Source organism: Erinaceus europaeus, chromosome 18 (assembly GCF_950295315.1).
Source record: "Erinaceus europaeus chromosome 18, mEriEur2.1, whole genome shotgun sequence".
NCBI lineage: Eukaryota > Metazoa > Chordata > Mammalia > Eulipotyphla > Erinaceidae > Erinaceus > Erinaceus europaeus.
Window position 1 is genome coordinate 13,896,769 of NC_080179.1, and position 23,191 is coordinate 13,919,959.

General features: G+C 43.1%; 1 long non-coding RNA gene across 2 annotated transcripts in view; it reads right to left on the reverse strand.

The window, feature by feature from the left end:
* Nucleotides 1-3,951: 3,951 nt before the first annotated feature.
* LOC132534242 (uncharacterized) overlaps nt 3,952-23,191 on the reverse strand; it is a 53,727-nt gene continuing 34,487 nt past the window's right edge. For both annotated transcript variants that reach the window (XR_009545918.1, XR_009545919.1), the window contains one exon: nt 3,952-4,797. This is a non-coding gene — a long non-coding RNA (uncharacterized LOC132534242). The remainder of the gene's footprint in view (nt 4,798-23,191) is intronic.

Consider the following 23,191-nt stretch of genomic DNA (forward strand, 5'->3'; position numbering starts at 1 on the left):
AGAGAGCGAGACACCTGCAGCACTACTCAGCTGCTTAAGAAGCTTCCACCAGGGAGTCGGGCAGTAGTGTAGTGTTAAGCACACAGTGCATGGCACAAAGTGCATGGACTGGCGGAAGGATCCCGATTCAAGTCCCCAACTCCCCACCTGCAGGGGAGTCGCTACAGGCGGTGAAGCAGGTCTGTAGGTGTCTCTTTCTCTCTCCCTCTCTGCCTTCTCCTCCTCTCTCCATTTCTCTCTGTCCCGTCCAACAACGATGACATCAATAACAACAAATAAAAACTACAACAATAAAAAAAAAGAAGCTCCCACCCTGCAGATGGAGTCCAGGGACTTGAACCCAAGTCTTTGTGCATGGTGATGTGTGAGCTCTGCTGGATGCACTATCATCCTGTCTCCCAGACAGAACTACTTAAGGAAAAGAGCATGCTTTAGTTAAGAACGCTTATGTGAGGGAAAACCACTCCAGCCAAGGTGGAAAGCTTACCACTCAGCAGGACACCTGGTTCCTGGGGTTTTCAATGCCTATATAACTTACATCTGGCTACATTTGACTCATATCCCTTAACCTGGAATAGTATTTGAGCAGATTCATCGGGTCTTATAGTAGGTAGCTTGCAGTTTTGCTTAGGAAAAACATGTCCTGTTGAAGGACTTTGCTAGTGATACTCCCAACAATCAGTCATGCTTAGAGAAGGCTTGTTGTGGGTGTGTTAAAACTGTCCAGTTCTGTGCTCACTTTTTGTTTCTTAGTGATGAGTGAAACACACCTGCAGGATGTTGGCATAAGACCAGGGGTGTCATTCATGATCAAAAGGCATTGGCCCAGTGCATAAAGTGGAAGCATTACCTTTCCGCATACCAATATCCCTACAGCTCCATGGCCCTTGTTTTATTCATTGCTTTATATGGAAAAAGATAAATTACTATATAAGGCTTAGTATATGTAATATGAGGTTCAGATCTCAAAACTGCTAACTCATACCTGGAAAGAGAAATGTCACTTATGATTAATCAATTACATAGAATTACAGTATGATTTGTTGAGGGAATCCATCCAACATTATAATCATATAGTTCTGGTCTGCACGATAGCTCACTTGGCTAGTGTGCCTGCTTTGTCATGCGTGACTCAGGGTCAATCCCAGCCCCCACTGCACTGGAGGAAGCTTCTGTGCAGTAGTATCTCTCCCTCTTTCCCTCTATCTCTTTTTCTCTCTGAAGAAAAACAGCTTGAAGAGGGGGCTGGGCAGTGACACACCTGGTTAAGTATAAGTGTTACCATGCACAAGGACCCAGGTTCAAGCCCTCAATCCCCACCTGCAAGGAAGAAGCTTCATAAGCAGTGGACTAGGGTTACAGGTGTCTCTCTGTCTCTCTCCTGCTCTATCTTCCCCTCCCTTCTCAATTTCTCTCTTTTCTATCACATAAATAAATATTTAAATAAATAAGTAAATTTTTAAGTAGCTTGTGGTGTATTGCACTAAAGTAAGAGTCTGGGGTGGGGGAGGGTTCAGGTCCTGGAACATGATGGCAGAGGACAACCTAGAGGGGGCTGAATTGTTATGTGGAAAACTGGGAAATGGTACACATATACAAACTACTGTATTTTACTGTTGACTGTAAACCCTTGGTCCCCCCAATAAAAAGAAGTAGCTTGGATTAGTGAAGCCTTCGGAAGACAAATATATAGATATATAATCATATAGTTCATTTGACAGTAAAAAAAAAAAGTTCTTTCCATTGGCCTCACCCCAATGGGATGACAAGACAAGACATCACAGTCTCAATCTCACCAGCACACATTGTCTAGAAACATAACAAAGTCACTGTTTGAATTGATTGTTGGTAAAGCTTAAAGCCACACAGTGTCAACACGCTTAATTTATTACCTTATTGGCTTTTTCCTGACTTCTCTTACATCTAAGTAATTTTCTCCTACATCTTCAGCAGTTTTCTCTAGATAATCATTCTGTATAACCAGTGTATCCTTGATTTTTCATATGAGAAGTATAATTTTCTCTAGATATTCTTTTTTTTTTTTTTTTGCCATTTCCCCCCAATCATTTTATTGGACAGGACGAAGAGAAATTGAGAGGAGAGTGAAGATAGAGATGGAAAGACACCTGCATACCTGCTTCACCGCTTGTGAAGTGTCCCAGCTGCAGGTGGGGAACGGGATCGAACCCAGGTCCTTGCATGTGTCCTTGTGCTTAGTATTATGTGCACTTAACCAGGTGTGCCGCTGCCAGGCCCCAAGCTATCCAAGGCCTTTATTCCACTATGAAAGTATCCAGATTTTTCTGATGTATTAAGTTGATACCATTTGAGAGCAAAAGATTCTTTATGTTTGTTAACTAACTCAAAGCCAAGCACAAGAGGAAAATGTTATGGCAGAGGTAGACAGCATAATAGCTATGCAAAGAGACTCTCATGCCTGAGGCTCTAAAGTTCCAGGTCCAGTCCTTGCACCACCATAAACCAGAGCTGAACAGTGCTCTGGTTTCAAAAAAGGATGAGGGGAGGCGGGCGGTAGCGCAGCAGGTTAAGTGCACATGTCCCAAGCGCAAGGACTGGGGTAAGGATCCCAGTTCGGTCCTCATATCCCCATCTGCTGGGGGGTCACTTCACGGATAGTAAAGTAGGTCTGCAAGTGTCTTTCTCTCCCCCTCTCTGTCTTCCCCTCCTCTCTCCATTTCTCTCTTTCCTATCTAACAACAACAATAACAGCAATGGCAACAATAACAACAACAACAAGGGCAACAAAATGGGAAAAATGGCCTCCAGGAGCAGTGGATTCATAGTGCAGGCTCCGAGCACCAAGCTCCAGCAATAACCCTGGAGAAAAAAGAAAGAAAGAAAGAGAAAAGAAAAGAAAAGAAAAGAAAGAAAAAGAAATAGAGAAAGAAAGAAAGGAAAAATCTGAACATCTAATATAATCCAGCCAAGTCTGTACTGGTCACTCTTAAAAAAAAAAGGGGGGGGGGAGTCGGGCGGTATCACAGTGGGTTAAGCACAGGTAGCGCAAAGCACAAGGACCAACATAAAGATCCCAGTTCGAGCCCTCGGCTCCCCACCTGCAGGGGAGTCGCTTAATAGGTGGTGAAGCAGGTCTGCAGGTGTCTGTCTTTCTCTCCCCTCTCTGTCTGCCCTCCCCTCTCCATTTTTCTCTGTCTTATCCAACAATGATGGCATCAATAACAACAATAATAACTACAACAACAATAAAACAACAAGGGCAACAAGTGGGAAAATAAATTTAAAAAAATTATTGTAAAAAAAGGAAAGGAAAATGTTTATAAGGACCTCGTGCAGAGGCTGAGCGGCGGTGCATCTGGTTAAGCGCTCAGGTTAACAATGCACAAAGACCCAGGTTTGACCCACTGCTCCCCACCTGTATGGAAAAAGCTTCATGAGTGGTAAAGAAGGGCTGCAGGTATCTCTCTGTCTCTCTCTCTCCCTCTCTACCTCTCCCTTTCCTCTCGATTTCTGGCTGTCTCTATCCAATAAATAAATAAAGATAATGAAACAAAAAGAAAAAAAAAAAAAGGACCTCGTGCAAGTAAGAATCCTGGAGTGGGAGCTTCACTAGCCTCATGCTCAGCTGACCCCTGGCCACAGTCTGCCTTACTTCTCCCCTCATGTCTCCTATGTCTCTGCTTCCTCTCTTGCACACTTATTTTCCTTTCTTTTGTGTCTGTTTTCTACTTGTTTCCAGGTCACACTGTGCATTTACTTCCAATATTCTTGGTTTTAAAAACAAGTAGTTTCAGGCCAGGCAGTTGTACACCTGGGAGAATGTACATGTCGAAAGGCTCAAGACTGAAGGTTCAAGCTCCCAGTCCCCTCCTACAGGGGAAAAGTTTCGTGAAGTGGTGCTGTAGGTGTCTCTTCCTTTCTTCCCCCACCCTCTCTTTCTTTTTCTTTCTTTCTTTCTTTTTTTTTAATTTCCACCAGCATTATAGCTAAGGCCTGATGCCAGCACTATGAATCCACTGCTCCAGGCATCTCTTTTTTCTTTTTTTTTTTCCCCCTTCCCCTTGATACGACAGAGAGAAATTGAGAGGGGAAAGCAGACAGAGCGGGAGAGAGAAAAAGAGACATCTGCAGACTTGCTTCTCCACCAGTGAAGTCTCCCCCTGCAGGTAGGGACTGGGCGGGTGCTCAAACCCAAACCAGGGTCTTTGCTCTTCATGATATGTGCGTTTAACCAGCTGTGCTCCTGCCCAGTCCCTTCCTCCCTTTCCTCCTCTCTAGCTCCCCTTTCATTCTCAATTTCTCTGTCTTTATCCAATAAATAAGTTAATATTTTTAAATGAGCAGTTTTTTTTTTTTTGAGGATTTTTCCAGACCTTATTTAATCCAGATAAGTCCACACAGCTTCATGGTGAAGCACAGTGGTAGATTTATTTCTGTGAAAGATTAATACACATACTAGTAAGCATTCGTGAGCTGGAATATTTTATTTTCTGTCCTACTTGATGTCAATTTAAAACAGGATGATAATCTGTGTGACTGGTAGTCCCTGGAGTAGCACACAGTTACCTTGTCATTTATTTATTTATTTCTCTGCACAAACCCTATTATAACGAAATGGCACTAAATGTATATTGGCTTCCTGTAACTAGCTCATGTTTGCCAAAAGAATCATCCTCTTACAGATGCCTCACTCATATGTGAATGCTGGAAAATCATGTGATTCTGAGTCCCCTCTCCGTTCTATTGTTTTTCCTCTTGCTTTGTTCTAGGCGCTGGTGAAGGTCAACGGGAAACTGAAGCCCATGCTGGAATCAGTGGCTGTGAACAGAAGTAAGTGGGAAGAGTTGCACCAGAAAAGGCTACTAGTGTCCGCTGCCTCTCCCTCTCCTGCCAGCCTCCAGGTGATGGGGGAAGACAGAAACTGAACCTCCGAGTCTGCTACTACTACACAGTGACGGCCCTCGCAAGGCTCAGCTCTGGCTTTTGTTCCTGTAAACTCAGACCTAGTCTCAAGACTCTGCTGAAAAGGAGGCCCCGGCTTTCATCTACAGTGTGACTGGGGCAGGGGTGGAGAGGAGAAGATGGAACAGAGAGCACATCCCAGGAGCCTCCGCTTTCCTGGGGGCGGGCATGGGACCTGGGCAGAGGACTCAGTCGTGGGACTCTACTCACTCTGAGCCCAGAGGGCACAGAACAGTGAAGGGGTCATGAGTGCTACTTCTTGTTATTTTTGGCTCTTCTCTCTGTTGCTAGTCAAGAATGCCTGCCTTTACATCCTCTCATAAGCACCCTTTGGGCAAGACTGCCCTCCCCCAAGTCCCAACTTATATTCTGTTGGAGGTATTTTATCTCTCACCCTAAAGTTTCTTAATGATGGCTCAGAGCCTTAGAATTGCCCACCTGAAAGATAAACTATGTCATCCTTACAAATACCAGCCGTCCCCAGTTTCCCCTTTCAAAGGTTCATAGTATGAATATAGCAAATGTCCTTGTCTGATTAGTGCTAATTCCAGATTCACAGCACAGCATTAAGGATTGCCATGCCTTTCTTTTTTTTTTTCTTTGAGTTTTTCAGTTCAACCTTCATTGTAGAACAAGCCTTCTCCCAGAAGGACAGGATTGACAGACTTTAATTAAAGTAAGAATGAAAGGAAATCTATAGTTGGATTTACTACATGTGGCACATGAACATTTAGGAACTATTTCTAATAGTGAGACATTTCACAGCATACAGCAGAGCCATAGAGAGTGATCACTGAGTTCTCCTAGTGAGGCATTTTACTATAAAATTTAAGGTGACTGTCAGTACCAACCTATAGTCAAATGCTGGGTTTCCCAACTTGGGGTTTTTTTTTTTTTTCCCTTACATGTAAGTAAAGACATGAAAGGTAAGAAATAACAGTCTGAGCAGAGAGCAAATTTTCTATAGGAAGCTAGGTTTATAGAAGGTAAGGGTAACCTGTATTCAGTAGATGCAATGACAGGAAGGCTACTTTGCTTCCTACTTAACCTGAGAGACGAGCACATAGCATTCCTTATCAAGGAACAGGTGAGCTAGAAGCTGGACTTAACACCCCTTGCTGTGACATCTTTGACTGAATTACTTTAGACAACCTACCTAACTTCTTCCAATGTGCTTTCTTATTTGTCGAGTGAAATTACAACAAGGAAATGATTTTATTTTTTATACTTTATTTATTTATTTATTTTCCCTTTTGTTGCCCTTGTTTTTTTTTTTAAATTGTTGTTGTAGTTATTGTTGTGATCAATGTCGTCGTTGTTAGATAGGACAGAGAGAAATGGAGAGAGGAGGGGAAGACAGAGAGGGGGAGAGAAAGATAGACATCTGTAGACACCACTTGTGAAGCGACTCCCCTACAGGTGGGGAGCTGGGGGTCTGGAAAACCGGATCCTTATGCAGGTCCTTGCACTTTGCATCACGTGCACTTAACCTGCTGCACTACCACCCGACTCCCTCAAATATATATATATATTTTTTTCCTCCAGGGTTATTGCTGGGCTCGGTGCCTGCACCATGAATCCACCGCTCCTGGAGGCCATTTTTTTCCCCTTTTTGTTGCCCTAGTTGTTGCAGCCTCGTTGCGGTTATTATTGCCATTGTTGACGTTGCTTTGTTGTTGGATAGGACAGAGAGAAATGGAGAGAGGAGGGGAAGACAGAGAGAGGGGGGAGAGAAAGATAGACACCTGCAGACCTGCTTCACCGCCTGTGAAGCGATTCCCCTGCAGGTGGGGAGCCGGGGGCTCGAACCGGGATTCTTATGCCGGTCCCTGCGCTTTGCGCCACGTGTGCTTAACCCACTGCGCCACCGCCCGACTCCCCCTCAAATATTTTTTAATGAACATCAAATTCCACAATGACATTGATTTCCTGGCACAGAGTAAAAAATCCAGGGAATATTTAAAGAATAAATGGAAAAGCAGGTATCCAGAGGAGAATGTAAGAATGCATACAGTAAGAAATAAAGGATAAGAAAATTAGAAACCAGGAAAAGAAGGTTGGGTTAGAAAGTAGAGAAGAGTGAAGGGGTGAGGAGGAGAGAGAAAAGGCAGGGCATCATAAGAAGACAGTAAGAAGGGAACAATAGGAGCGCAGACACTTGGCAAGAAACTACCAAAGAAAGACGAAAATCAATCCAACAAAAAGAATGGCACTTCCAAGCAAATAAATGAGAACCCTGTCATCAACAGCTTAGGAAAGAGAAATATTTTAACAGGGAAGAGTTTGTAGCTGTCTTTCTGCAGACTGGAAAGACAGGGGGTGGGGGGGGTTGCAGGAAAGATTGCCTCTGCAGAGCAGGTTGTTCAGATTTATGGATTTTATTAAGCCAGTTTTCTGAATCACTCCACTGTAAAGGAAAATAGCTTCTGCTGGGGCTGCTTCCCCTCCTTCAGGTGAAGAACAAAGGGTGGGTGGAGTTAGAGAAAGACCCCCGCTGGGGGGGTGTGTCTCAGACACTGCAGGTGTTTCTGGCGCTTGTGCCTGCATCATGTTTATATCACAAATGGGAATTGAAAACCAGTCTGTGTGAGGCAGAGATGAACCCACATCTGTTATCCTCCCCAACAATACACAAAACAGCCCAGACAGACGAACGACAGTCTACACACAGCCTGTGCTGTGAGATAAAACTCCACCCAGGGTCCAGTGAAGACTGCAGGCAGCTTTGAGCACCGTAAACATTGATGCTGCATACTGCTAAGGGGAACATAATTTACAGCACAAGCCCTACGGTTTCCACTAAAGTTGAGTTTTCCTCTCATTTCCTTGCCTTTTTATTGGCTTCACTGCATGGTTGCCAATGGCAACGTCCACTGATAGCAAGGGGAGTTCAACACCATAGCAATCTGCCATACAGGGGAGCCCTGACAATGTCAACCATCAATCAAGTCGCTGCTTGTAATTGCCTCCATCTATTTCTCCTGTCTCAAGGTATCTTTCCTATCATAGGTCAAAATTCAGAAACTGCTGACTAATGCTATAAATCTGTGCTGCCCCCCACTTCCCCCCCCCAGACCAGGAAGCCTTGAAAGGAGGGTAGTTGCCTGCTCCCTAGTGTTAATGACCCCCAGGAGCTAGAGGTTGAGCTGTAGGTAGTATGAGGAATTTTTCATCTCTTTTTTAAATACCTTTCCAAGACTGGGAGGTATATGTGGCTATCCTGACAGTCTGTGTTTTTTGTTGTTTTTCCGAGAGAGAGAGAGAGAGAGAGAGAGGGAGAGAGAGAGATGCTTTCTCAATGGCTTTTATTTCCTATTGGAGGAAGCCATTTTAAAAGTCTTTTTAAGAAATCACCCACAAACCGGAGCATACTTGCTTCTTTGTTCACTTAGCACTAATGGTTGATGTCAACCTACTTTTCTCTATGAAATGTGTCTTGTTAAAGCATGCTGTTTGTAAGAATAAATTGGTCGGTGGGTGGGTGTAATGCAAAATTCACATGGTAACTGGCTATCGGAGCTAGCAGGTACAGCTCAGCACACTGTCAAGTGCATTACCTCATCAGGCATCATCCTGATTTGACCGTAAGATGAACCTGTTGTCTTGGGACTTTGACGGTCTCAGGTAAATATAGAAATAAGCTTACCAGAGACATGCCTGAGCCTGCCTCCAGTGGTCATGAAAATAGATCTTCAGAAAAAAAAAATTTTTTTTTCTTCTTTGGATAGAGACAAGAAGAAATTGAAAGGGGAGGAGGAGATAGTATGAGAGAAAGAAATACCTGTAACACTGTTTCACTGCTTGTGAAGTTTCCCCTTGCAGGTGAGGATAGGGGACTTGAACCCTGGTCCTTGTGCATGGTAATGTATGCAGTCTGTCCAGCCCCATCACAATTTTTTAATGTATACCCTTTTATTTTATAAAGGACATTTTAGAGTGTGTGATGTCATAGACAGTCCATAAATGGTAGTCAATTTAATTTAGAAGTAAGTTTATAGTGTGAGTCAAAAAAAGTTAAATTTGCATGTGCTTTTTCTGTTTCTGAAATCTGAGATGTTTGTACATTTCCAGATATTTTACCTTTGCACGTACATTGTATAAGAAATAATCTTTGATTTTTTTGCTAGTGGAATAACAATGTCATATACTAGTAGTGCTACAAGAATTCAGTTCCTTTTTGTAAGCGCTATAGTTTGTCAGACCTTACTTACTCACTTAGCTCATTAAACAGCCTGCTCAATTTGCTTTGCTATACAATTATTCTAAAACCCATTTCTTCTGCTAGCTCTTAATGAATTGCAGAAAGATGAAATACAGTTTTGTCTCTAGTAATAATGCGAAACAATTCTCTTCAAGTGGAACAGAAGCTAAACATATTATGCAAAGATATAAATCTAGAGGTAAAATGTTTGGGGTAGAGAAAATAAAAGCCAAGAAAAAAATAAGATAAAAGCAGCAAAACAAAACCTAAGTTGGGGCCCTGAAACTCTGGTAATATAGTGAAGTTTCCTTTCATTGTTGGCTTCAAAAAAGTAGTCTAGAACTCTTGTTCTGCCATATGCTAGAAAGAACTCCCCAAACTCAAATGTCTCAGGAAGACTAAAGGTTGAGGTTGACTGCAAGAAGACCAAAGCTTTATAACAGAACAATAACAGAGCAAAACACATCAATTCTAAAGTAAAAAATGGCATCTGACTGGAGAGCTTCACGCTATGCCCTTGGAGTTAGCAACGCCTACTGTCTTGTTTATATTGTTACTCTTTCCTCAGCTAATCATTTTGGGTTTTACATCTTCTGTGATTTAATTTTGAATGTTCCTGTGTATTTGCTATATCTTTCAACAATTCTACAGATAAGTTGTTTATCCGTGTACCATATCTATACCAATGTCAGTGAATGTATACACTTTTAAGGAGTACCTTTATTAAGTAAATGAAGTATTTGCTGTGGAAAAAAAAAAAAAAACAAGTGTTGAGGCCATCTTTGTATTGATTTCCATGTACATGTGTTAAAATAGCAATTTTTCCTTTAAATTTAAACCTATTTAGAATTTGCTTAAAAAAACAAAACAGTAGAGTTGGAACTAGAAAGCTAGGTTTTGTTGAGCCTTATCCCCTTGGAAAAAAACTGCTTTCTCCTGATGTGTAATAACCTAACAAAGATCCCCTACTGACTTGCTTCTGAATTGTTTTTGCTCTATATAAGAGAAGTGAACTTTGTCTTCAATTCATTGTTTTGGAAAGCAGTCCCTTTGTGTAGATTTCCCAGTCTGAAGATTCATTATAAGAACATTATAGATCACTGGGCCATTTCACAAGCAACAAACTACCCATAATTTTGAAGCACTCTGCTATAGGAAATTTAAAGACTTGTTTTTTAGTAAAAATGCTTTAAGTTTAAAACTTTGAAATAATTTTCATTTCTCTTGAGGAGGGTAACATAAAGGCTGACAGAAGCAAGCACACATCCAAATAACCAATAACTTCAAATTCGACTGTTAATTTAGTTCATTAATTAATGTGGTTTCTGCTTGTGTAAAGAGAGGGATTCTGGAAGAGTCCTGTCCACGGAGCATTGTAAAGACGACAAAAGGTTCTTCGAATTACTGAAGTTCTTCTGGAGGGAGAGGAGTCTGCAGCCAGCGTGGGCCCCTGCAGTCTTCTACTGGCAGCGCAAATTTGCATGGACAATTAGCCCAGGACTCGCATCTAGGCAGAGCCGCCCGTCACATGGACGCCGCCATACAATTACACAACGGCTTCGGTGCTTAAACTTTAAAATTCTTACACCATTGTGCCTGTTCTGTCCCAACAAACTACAGCAAATGATCCATTCAAATGACTGGGGGGGGGGGGGGAGGCTCACAGGGACAGAGGGAAGAGATGCAGTGGCGCGGCCCCTACTGGCCAGCATCGACAGTCACCAAGCCCGGTGCTGGGCCGCTGTAATGTGGCTTCTTGGTGCTTTGCACGCCTTGTTGGGGGGCGAGCAGCGCAATCAGTCACCTAATTCACAAAAGGAAGGGTTCATGAGGGAAGTCTAGCAACGGGGGACCTGGTACAGAAAATACTACGTAAGACACAGTAATGGGTAATCTTTGGGTGGCTGACTGATTATTGTTTTTGTTTTAAATTTAATTTTTTAAAATTTGTGATTAATAGTAGGTTGCAAGATTCTAAGGTTGTAAGATTACACTGACTGATTTATTTAATGCCCTTACTCACAATTGTGACTTCTTTGTTAATGCCTTTTATAAACATTTTCTAAAACGTAACACTATTGTGTACTCTAGGGTAAGTTAAATAATACAGTGAGCACCAAAATATAAACTACTTGGTCTAAAACTAGGCATATTCAAGAGAAAAAAAATCTAATTAAGGAGCCGGGTGGTGGCACACTTGGTTGTGCGCACATGTTACAATACTCAGACACCTGCGTTTGAGCCCCCAGTCTCCACCTGCAGGGGGAAAACTTCAAGAGTGGTAAAGCAGAGCTGCAGGTGTCTCTCTGTCTCGCTCCCTCTTTGTCACCCCCTCCCTCTTGATTTCTGGTTGTCTCTATCCAATAAATAAAGGTAATAAAAAGACAAATAGGGGGTCAGGCGGTAGCGCAGCAGGTCAAGAGCACATGGCGCGAAGCCCAAGGACCAGCATAAGGAACCCGGTTCAAGCCCCCGGCTCCCCACCTGCAGGAAAATCACTTCACAAGTGGTGAAGCAGGTCTGCAGATGTTTCTCTCTCCCTCTCTTTCTTCCCTTCCTCTCTCCATTTCTTTCTGTCCTATCCAACAACGATGACATCAGTAACAACAACAATAATAACTACAACAACAACAAAAAAGGGCAACAAAAGGGAAAATAAATAAATACATATTAAAATTTTTTAAAGTTGCATGTTCTCATCATCCCATCTGCATATGTACTCATTCTGTTCCATTTTCCCCTGCTGTCAATGAACATTTAGACCACTAAAAAGTTTATTTAAAGAAAAATAATAAGTTTATAAAAATATTTAAAAAAGAAAATCTAATTAAAATTTTAGTAAGGCTGTAAGAGTCATCCAAAGAAGAGTTCATAATGAAGTTAAATGTCTCACCTTTTGAACATAATGTTGACAAGTGTTACTTTGATATACAATCTCTCCAAAAATCTTAGATTGAACAACGGGAGGCAGGCGGTGGCACATACAAATTCCCATGTATGAGGACCCCAATTTATGTCTCCAGTCCCCACTCGCAAAGGAGACTTTTCATGAGCAAGGGAACAATGCTGCAAGTCTGTGTGTCTCTTGCTCACTCTCAATCTCTCTGACAAAGAAAAAGAAAATAGTGACTAGTAATAGTAGACTCATATTGTAGCCACCAAGCTCCAGCAATACCCCTGAGAGAAAGAGAGAGATAGAGAGTAAAAGAAAAAAAAAAAAAAGATTGACCAATGTTCTTAAAAGTCTGACAACTACAAGTTCAGTTTGACACTAATCTCTTCTCTTTTCCTATAATTATACTGGAATCTGGAGTAGAGAGAGATGAGAGAGAAGCAAGGTGACTGAGTCCCGCAAAACGACTATCCTGGAGAATATGCTCTGGATGAAAGAAGGAATAAACAACTGGAAACTGGTTTTGCAAGTCTTTTTCTATCAGTGAAGATGCTTGGCCATAGCTGTGGTGGCAGCATGATACATATAGTTTTTCCCCTCTTTACTAGAGCACTGCTGAATTCCGGCAGTGCTGGGGATAGAACTTGGGACCTTTGGTGCCTCAGGCGTGAAAGTCTTTCAGCATAACCACTATGCTATCTCCCTAGTTTCAGAGTATTTTCCATAGGAAAAAAAATTATCAGTGTTTACCAACAAGAAGTGGACATATTGTATTATAAGTAATAAAATATACCTTCCACCTAGTTTTTAAAAAGAGTGCCAAATAAATTACACATGCAAACACAAATGGGATTTGGTCATCTCACATGTTGGGCAGTAGAAACATAAGCATGTTAAGAACCAAACATCAGGGAACCAGGTGGTAGCGCAGTGGATTAAGCACAGGTGGCGCAAAGCAAAAGGACCAGTGGAAGGATCCTGGTTTGAGCCTCTGGCTCCCCACCTGCAGGGGAGTCACTTTACAAGCAGTGAAGCAGGTCTGTAGGTGTTTATCTTTCTCTCCCCCTCTCTGTCTTCCCCTCCACTCTCTATTTCTCTCTGTCCTATCCAACAATGACATCAGTAACTACAACAATAAAACAACAAGGGCAACAAAAGAGAATAAATAAATATTAAAAAAAAAAAAAAAAAGAACCAAACATCATGCTCTTAGTTTCTATCCATTTTCGCCTAAATAGAATCAATCCTATATGGGAAACCTACCTTTCCTTATACAGCAAAATCCACCCTTAGTCCATTAGCATCTTCTCAGAGCCTGATTTTTTTCAAAAGGGCAGTAACCGGGAAGAGAACACCAACTTTTTTTTTTAACTATATGTTTCAGCGTTCCAAGATTGTTGAAACAAAGTGACTCTTTGTGATTCCACCCATTTACTGCATTTTCCAGGATTTCTATCATTAATTAGATTTCTTTTACTACCACCACCCCCCAAAACTAATCTATTCCCCAACTGCCAATCGCAGACTAAATGAAAGTCGCTCTATCACAGCAGCAGTGATGGTCATGTCAATTTCACAGTGTGATTTGTGCACTCATTTCATTTTGAAAATGACCCTGCCCTCCATCTGTCTACGCCGAATGTCCTGCTTTTTTCAAGCCAGGCCTCGGGAGCAGCAGCACATGAAATAAGGAGGAAGTCAGAATGGTCTCCCTCCTGCCCACTTCAGTTGCCACACTCCCAGACGAAAAGGGGCACCTTCACTGATGCCTGAAGGAATCCGAGAAATTTGGGGAAAGCAGTCCTATTTTTCACACAATTCCAAGAAGCCATTTGAAGGTGAATGCTTGTGTGATGCAAATAGACTCAAGAAATGAAGACAGGCTAAAGATAGAAAAGGCACTTCCCCATTTCCATTTTCTGTCATCTTATTTTGATTTAATAGCAACTCACCTAAAGTAATAGCTCATCCAGAAGGCTTTAAAATATTGAGCCTGAATTTCTAAGGGGCAGGTGTCCTTAGCCAGCCATAAACATGAAGCTCCCCACACTGCCCCACTCTCCTCACCCCAGACGGTCCCTAATTACTGAGCAGCACTAGTCAGCTTCTTTCTCCCCATATACCTCTCTAGGTTAAAGAAATTGAAATTGACCAGGTCAGGGAGGTGAGTCAGCAGTATGTGTGAGGCCCTGGGTTTACAATCTGGCAATGCATAAAATGGCAAAGCAGTGTGCTCACAGCTTGTCTATCTGTCAGTCTAAAGTACACACACACACTTTTTTTTTAATTACTAGGAAAAAAATGGCAGAGTGCTAGCTCATCAGATCTGACTCCTGCCCTGCCATTCATATGCTCCAGGTTCAAATCCCAATACTACTACACAGGAGTACTACAGCACTACAGAGAGCTCTGCTGCTGTGAGCTTTCTTGGTTTGAATGAAAATGCTGGCATAAGAGTGGTGAAACCAGGGAGTCGGGCAGTAGCGCAGCGGGTTAAGTGCATGTGGCACAAAGTGCAAGGAATGGTTCAAGGATCCCAGTGTAAGGATCCCAGTTCGAGCCCCCGGCTCCCCACTTACAGGGGAGTCGCTTCACAGGTGGTGAAGCAGGTCTGCAGGTGTCTATCTTTCTCTCCCCCTCTCTGTCTTCCCCTCCTCTCTCCATTTCTCTCTGTCCTATCTAACAATGACATCAACAACAACAATAATAACTACAACAATAAAAAAGGGCAGCAAAAGGGAAAGTTAATAAAGTAATAAAAGAGGAAACATACATGCATTCTAAATAGATGATAAAATATACATGATTCTAAATAGATGATATAGAAAATTAAAACTTTGAAGTAAAATAAATAAGTACATGCACAGATTGGGTTAAAAGAAGCTTTGAGCTTGTTACGTGCATGATCATGGTGCAAGCCCAACCTCTACCACAGTGAAAGACATTTCGGTGCTATTTTTATCCCCCCCTTAAAAAAAATGGGGAAAGCGCCAGGGGGAGGAGGAAGCCGAGGAGAAGTGAGGGGCCGGGCCACGCAAGGATTCCAGTTTGAGTCTCCGGCTCCCCATCTGTAAGAGGGTCACTTCACAAGTGGTGAAGTAGGTCCACAGGTGTTTATCCTTCTCTACCTCCCTCTATCTTCCTCTTCTCTCTTAATTTCTCTCTGTCCTATCTAATAAAATGGAAAAAAAAAAAAAAAGGCCTCCTGAATCAGTGGGTTTGTAGTGCTGGCACCAAACCCCAGCAATAGCCCTAGAGGGGGAAAAAGGGAGAAAGAGGAAAGAAGAAGAAGAAACTGCTCCGAAATATGATTATAATGGTCATAATTACTGTCCTTCTCCGGGGATCTTAGGTGTTTCAAAGCCAAGCATAACCCCTCTGAAGTGGGTAGTTCAGGGCACAGTTTGTCCCCTTTTTGGTACTCATGCAATGGTAGGTTCCTTGTCTGGTTCTACTCAAATGGACAATTCTGCCAGGTTTTTTTTAAATATTTATTTATTCCCTTTTGTTACCCTTGTTTTATTGTTGTAGTTATTATTTGTTGTTACTGATGTCGTTGTTGTTGGATAGGACAGAGAGAAATGGAGAGAGGAGGGGGAGACAGAGACTGGGAGAGAAAGACACCTACAGACCTGTTTCACTACTTGTGAAGTGACTCCCCTGCAGGTGGGGAGCCGGGGGCTTGAACCGGGATCCTTACACCAGTCCTTGCTCCTTGCTCTTTGGGTCATGTGCGCTTAATTTGCTGCGCTACCGCCAAACTCCCCAATTCTGCAAATTTTTCAGCAAAGAATGAGTACATACAATCAATTTTCTTTTTCTTTTTCTTTTTCTTTTCTTTTTTTTTTTCCTCCTGTTGTTAAAATTTCGGAGGCTCTTGCCGGGTGGGTTAGCTTCACGGTGGTGAACAGAGACGCGGAGACAATGGCTGGGCAGGGAAGCTGTATTTCTTTATTCAGGAACAACGATTCATAAACTAAGACAAACTAATCACCAAACAGAACTCTGCTGTCTCTTTGCGGTGGCGCAAGCACTCTTTCTTTTTCTCTGGAACTCAGGAACTCAGGAACCCTCTCTCGGGGTTCCTTGGGGCGGGGCCAAGCAGGCCCGCGAAATTAACAGGACTGATCCAATTCTCTTGGCGGGGGGAGGACTAGGACAAACCAATGTAAAGCATATGACAATTCCCCCTTTTCTTTTTAACTAAATGACTATAGTATCAAGGGTGTGGGGTGAACAGAAACATATATAACAAAAACCAGCATGTTGCCAAGGGAAGGCCTGAGGGGGCCATATCTGAAAAAAAAAAAATTTCTTGCCTCTGGGGGGCTACTTGCCTCGACGGGCAATTGCATGGGGGCGGGGAACGGCCTAGGGTCCCACAGGCAGCTGGCTGCAACTTACTTACTATGAAACAAAACTTGTTATTAGCATATCTACTGCAGGATCTAACGTTTCTAATAGAGAAGGAATTTGAGACTTTTACATATCAACAACGTCTTTTAACCTTTTGTCACACCCATTCAAGATGGAGACACACCCTAGGTGTGGGCCGGAGAGGAAACCTCAGGCATGAGAATAATTAGCATAGCCATTGTGCGATCTACCATTTCTAATAGAGAAGGTGTTTTACATATCAACAAGTCTATTTAACCTTTTGTTTAGACCAACTTAGTTAAAATATATTGATTGTTAACTAATTGTCGTATGCTTTACATTGGTTTGTCCTAGCCCTCCCCCCGCCAAGAGAATTGGATCAGTCCAATTAATTTCGCGGGCCTGCTTGGCCCCGCCCTAAGGAACCCCGAGAGAGGGTTCCTGAGGCCAGTGACAGAGTTCCTGAGTTCCTGAGTTCGAGAGTTTCAGGGTTACAGAGTAAGAGAGAGTTCCACAGTAGAAGAGTTTCAGAGGGCTCTCAAGTACGAGAGTTCCAGAGTGCCAGAGTTGGAGAGGTCCTGAGTTCCAGTGTAAAAAAAAGAGTGCTTGCGCCAACGCAAAGAGACAGCCGAGTTCTGTTTGGTGATTAGTTTGTCTTAGTTTGTGAATCGTTGTTCCTGAATAAAGAAATACAGCTTCCCTGCCCAGCCGTTGTCTCCGCGTCTCTGTTCACCACCGTGAAGCCAGCCCAGCCAGCTGGAGCCGTCCGGAAATTTTAACAACAAATGGCGCCCACGTGGACCTGACCTGCGCATCTCTCAGATAAGTAAAGACAATTTGGCTCCCTATGTACTATGGCCTTCTCTTCTGCTTGTGAAGAGATCTCCAAAGGCCTCTGCTCTTTCTTCACGAGACTGTTTTGCTGTTTCTGGAACATTTATCTCTGGACCACTCTGTGGTTTCCACTCGCTCGGGCGAACTCAGAACAGCCAGCGGGAAGAGCCAGCGGGCTGGCGGCGAGGCGCGGAGCTGCTGTTTCCACCTGGTTAAACAGCCAGCCAGCCGGCTGCGCCCAGACAACCCCGCGCACCATGCCCGCAGCCCTGCAGCCCCGCAGCCCGCAGGAGGCCGACGCCAGCACACAAGAGCCCCTGGAGCCCGAGGCCAACACGCAAGAGCCCGAGGTCAGCCCACAGGAGCCGGCTCTCCACCGCGTGGTGCAGGGCACAGGACACGTGATCCCTCCACACTGCTCGGCCACTGCGAACAGGGCAGCAGACATGGCAGGGCCATGGGGCAGGGCCGCAGCAGCCCATCATGGCCGCCACCCCTGGGAATCTAGGCCCACACCTTCTGCAAAGCTGGCCTGCCTGCCCTCTTTCTATGAATTCTGGAACCATCCCAGGCCTCCCGGACCCCCGGGCTCCCTGCCGAAACTGGGCACACGAGATCTCCAGCCGCTGGTCCGGCCTGAAGGCAGACAAGCTGGAGTACGCAGAGATTTGTGCAGAGATCGCAACCTGCAATTCCTAAAAGTGAAGCTGTGCGGGAAGCCACCTCCGGATGGTGAACCCCCCCCCAACAACTAAGACAGTACAGATTTAAATTCGTGTTTAAAATGACATGTCTTCGTAACAAAGGTTTCTCTCCTAGTGTATTAATGACCATGTTTATGTGTATGTTTAAAGTTTGGTAAACAGTAGCTTTAAGGCTAAATTCTTACTAGTCAAAGTTAAATGAAAAAGGTTTTCAATGTAATTCTCATAAAGATAAAATTAACTTACATTTAAAGTCTGAGGTAAAAATTAGTTAACAATCAATATATTTTAACTAAGTTGGTCTAAACAAAAGGTTAAATAGACTTGTTGATATGTAAAACACTACCTTCTCTATTAGAAATGGTAGATCGCACAATGGCTATGCTAATTATTCTCATGCCTGAGGTTTCCTCTCCAGCCCACACCTAGGGTGTGTCTCCATCTTGAATGGGTGTAACAAAAGGTTAAAAGACGTTGTTGATATGTAAAAGTCTCAAATTCCTTCTCTATTAGAAACGTTGGATCGTACAGTAGATATGCTAATAACAAGTTTTGTTTCATAGTAAGTAAGTTGCAGCCAGCTGCCTGTGGGACTCTAGGCCATTCCCGCCCCCATGCAATTGCCCGTCGAGGCAAGTAGCCCCCAGAGGCAAGAAATGTTTTTTTTTCAGATATGGCCCCCTCAGGCCTTCCCTTGGCAACATGCTGGTTTTTGTTATATATGTTTCTGTTCACCCCACACCCTTGATACTATAGTCATTTAGTTAAAAAGAAAAGGGGGAATTGTCGTATGCTTTACATTGGTTTGTCCTAGCCCTCCCCCCGCCAAGAGAATTGGATCAGTCCAATTAATTTCGCGGGCCTGCTTGGCCCCGCCCGAAGGAACCCCGAGAGAGGGTTCCTGAGGCCAGTGACAGAGTTCCTGAGTTCCTGAGTTCGAGAGTTTCAGGGTTACAGAGTAAGAGAGAGTTCCACAGTAGAAGAGTTTCAGAGGGCTCTCAAGTACGAGAGTTCCAGAGTGCCAGAGTTGGAGAGTTCCTGAGTTCCAGTGTAAAAGAAAGAGTGCTTGCGCCGCCGCAAAGAGACAGCAGAGTTCTGTTTGGTGATTAGTTTGTCTTAGTTTGTGAATCGTTGTTCCTGAATAAAGAAATACAGCTTCCCTGCCCAGCCGTTGTCTCCGCATCTCTGTTACCCGCTGTGAAGCTAGCCGGCCCGGCAAGAGCCTTCCGAAATTTTAACAACAGCCTCCAGGGTTATTGCTGGGGCTCAGTGCCTGCACCATGAATCCACTGCTCCTGGAGGCCTTTTTTTCCCCTTTCATTGCCCATGTTGTGATTATTATTGTTGTTGACGTCATTCGTTGTTGAATAGGAGAGAGAGAAATGGAGAGAGGAGGGGAAGATAGAGAGGAGGAGAGAAGATGGACACCTGCAGACCTGATTCACCGCCTGTGAAGCCACTCTTCTGCAAGTGGGGAGCCGGGGCCTCAAACCGGGATCCTTACGCCAGTCCTTATGCTTTGCGCCAGGTGCGCTTAATCCGCTGCACTACCGCCCGACTCCCATACAATCAATTTTCTATGATATAAACAATCATATGCTACAATAGTTTCTTCCTACCTACACCAGGTGACTAAAAACTATGAATTATACTACTTTTACTAGTTAGTTGCTAACACCCACTAACCAACACAGTTCACATGTCAAACATTTACATTTGTGCTACCTTCAAAGTGTTGGTTGGCTATATTTTAATATTTTTATTGGAGGAATTAATGGTTTACAGTTAAAAGTACATAAAGTTGATGGTACATGTATAAAATTTCTGTTTTCTGCAAAACACTTTAATCCCCAACAACACTACCATAGCACAGCAGGACCTGAACCCCCCCCCCACCATCCCAGAATCCTTTACTTTGGTGCAATACACCAAATGGTTGGTTATTTTAGTGGATAACTTTTTCCTCCACTAACCTGACTTCCATTAATCTCTCATAAGACTTGGCAGCAGGGAGTCAGGCAGTTGTGTAGCGGGTTAAGCGCACTTGGCGCAAAGCGCAAGGACCAGCATAAGGATCCCGGTTCAAGCCCCCAGCTCCCCACCTGCAGGGGAGTCACTTCATAAGAAGTGAAGCAGGAGTGCAGGTGTCTTTCTCTCCCCTTCTTTGTCTTCTCCTCCTCTCTCCATTTCTCTCTGTTCTATGCAACAACGATGACAATAATAAAACACGGACAACAAAGAATAAAATAAATATTAAAAAAAAAAAGACTTGGCAGCAAACATTGCACCTTTGCTAACTCATGTACAGGAGATATATGGAATGAGTTGTTCTCAGTCACTATTTTCTCGTTGCTAATCACCCAGAAGTGTGCTCTTTAAATTACTTAAACCTCCTTGTTACACAGATTTTTCAGCTGTAATATGAAAAAACAGGGTGGTCATGCAGATTAGGAATAACATATGGTCCAGTAGAATGCAATAGAATATGGGTTGACCTTGGCCCTAAAATCTATATATTTAAGAGATGAATGAGCGGCAAAACTATAGAGAAAGCAGATAAAAGACTTACATTGAAGTCTTTTATGACCATCACATGTTTTTATTTCAAGTACCCTTTATCTTAGGCAAGTGCAGATCATGGAAGATCAGTGTCACTAGAGATGAAAGGAGAATAATGAAGACTGGTTCTTATTTGTAGTGAAAGCCTGGAGACTAGGCAGTAGATACTGCTAAATTTAAATAGCAACACTAGCTCAGTAATAGTGGTTGTTTATGGAAATGGAAAGGGAAGGGCTAGGGAGGCTGTGAGGACACTTAAATCTAAATTGAGTCTCTCCCCCTGCATCAACAGAACAGGAAATGATAAATGTTGGTAAGAATGTGGAGAAAGAGGAACACTGTTACACTGCTGACGGGATTGCATAATGGTACAGCCATTACAGAGAACAGTGTGGAGAATACTTAACATGAAAATGGAAACACCTTATGATCCAACAATTTCACACCTAGGGCATTTATTCAAAAAACAAGAGATAAATGCACTCCCATGTTCATAGCTGCATTATTCACAGTTGCCAAAAATGAGGAAGCAACTTGAGTGCCCACTGACAAATGATAGGATAAGAAGTTATGGGACAGGAGTTGGGCGGTAGCGCAGCGGGTTAAGCACAGGTGGCGCAAAGCGCAAGGACTGGTGTAAGGATCCCAGTTCGAGCCCCCGGCTCCCCACCTGCAGGGGAGTCGCTTCATAGGCTGTGAAGTAGGTCTGCAGGTGTCTGTCTTTCTCTCACCCTCTCTTTCTTTCCCTCCTCTCTCCATTTCTCTCTGTCCTAACATTAACTACAACAGCAATGAAAAAACAAAGGCAACAAAAAGGGAAAATAAATAAATAAATAAATACATAGAAGTTATGGGACCTCTATTCAATAGAGTGCAACTCAGCAATTTAAAAAAGGAAGTGTTGTGTTCCTCAGAGCAAACCGATGGAACTGGAAGTGATTGTGTTTAGCAAAGTAAGGAAGTAAAAGACTACCACATGGGTTCACTTATATGAGAATATAAAGAATTGAAACCCACAAACTTGGAAAGAAAGAAGGAAGAGGGAGGGGGGGAAGAAGGAGAAGGAGAAAAAGAAGAAAGAAGAAGGAGAAGAAAGGGAAGAAGAAGATGAAAGAAGAGGCAGTAGCAACAACCAACCTGTCTCTAGATACTTGGGAAAACTAATGGGGTGGAGGGGAGGCACTCAGAATTTCGGTGGTGAGGCTGACAAGGAATTATATCACTATTTAATCGCTAATAAAAATAAGTACATAAATGAAATTAATCTCTCCCAACACCAGGTAAGATTTACAATAGCATTCTATCATATCCCTCAGAAAACAACAAAAATAAGGATTCCCAGGCCCAGTATATTATGTTCTTCGAAAGTGTGCTCTCAAGATCTCTTAAAAACAGGAATGTTATTTTTTTTTTACTATTGATTTAATTACGATCGACAAGTCTGTTGGATAAAAGGGGTACAATTCCAAACAATTCCCACCACTAAAATTCTGTATCCCACCTCCTCCAATGGAAGCTTTCCTATTCTTTTTTTTTTTTTTTTTTGCTTTTGTTGCCCTACTTTTTTATCATTGTGGTTATTGTTATTATTGTTATTTATGTCGTTGTTGTTGAATAGGACACAAAGAAATGGAGAGAGGTGGCTGAGACAGAGGGGGGAGAGAAAGGCACCTGCAGACCTGCTTCACCGCTTGTGAAGCAATCCCCGCAGAGGTGGGGAGCTGGGGCTCGACCACCATTGCCTGGTCTTTTCGTTTGTTTTTTTGTTTGTTTTTGCCTCCAGGGTTATCGCTGGGGTTCGGTGCCTACACCACGAATCCACTGCTTCTGGAGGCTAGTTTTTTCTTCCCTTTTGTTGTCCTTGTTGTTATATCATTGTTGTGGTTATTATTATTATTGTTGTCAATGATGATGTTGTTGGACACGACAAGAGAGAAATAGAGGAGAGGAAGACAGAGAGAGGGAGAGAAAGATAGACATCTGCAGACCTGCTTCACCGCCTGTGAAGCGACGCTCCTGCAGATGGGGAGCCGGGGGCTTGAACCCGGATCCTTACCCCCGTCCTTGCGCTTCACTCCACATGAGCTTAACCCACTGCGCTACCGCCCGATCCCCTTTCAAATTTTTTTGTTTAGATATTTTAACTTTTTAAAATTAAAAAAAATTTTTTTTAATCAGAGCACTGTTCAGCTCTGGCTTATGGTGGTGCGGGGGACTGAACCTAGGACTTTGGAGCCTCAGAGAGCTATTTGCATAACCATTATGCTATCTACCCTGTCGCTTTCCTGTTCTTTATCCTTTTGGGAGACTGGACCCAGGATCATTATGGGGTGCAGAAGGTGGAAGGTCTGGCTTCTGTAATTGCTTCCTCACTGGACATGGGCGTTGGCAAAAATAGAAATATTCTAGTCCAAAGAATAGTCCACTTTTGCTTCCCATTAATTTATAAAAGCAGAACGTATAAGGCCATCATTTGCATGCAACTGCACAGTGTAAAAGGCTGAAAACACAAAGATTGGGGCTAATAAAACTTTCTTCCCCTTATCAGAGACCAGAGGAGGTGACGGACTTTATAAACAACCCTAACAAAGAAAGATCTTCGAAACCTCATCTCCCAGTTTACACTCCGGCTCCGAAAACTACAACTCCCAGCATGTACCGCGGTCACGTCCACTTAATAAT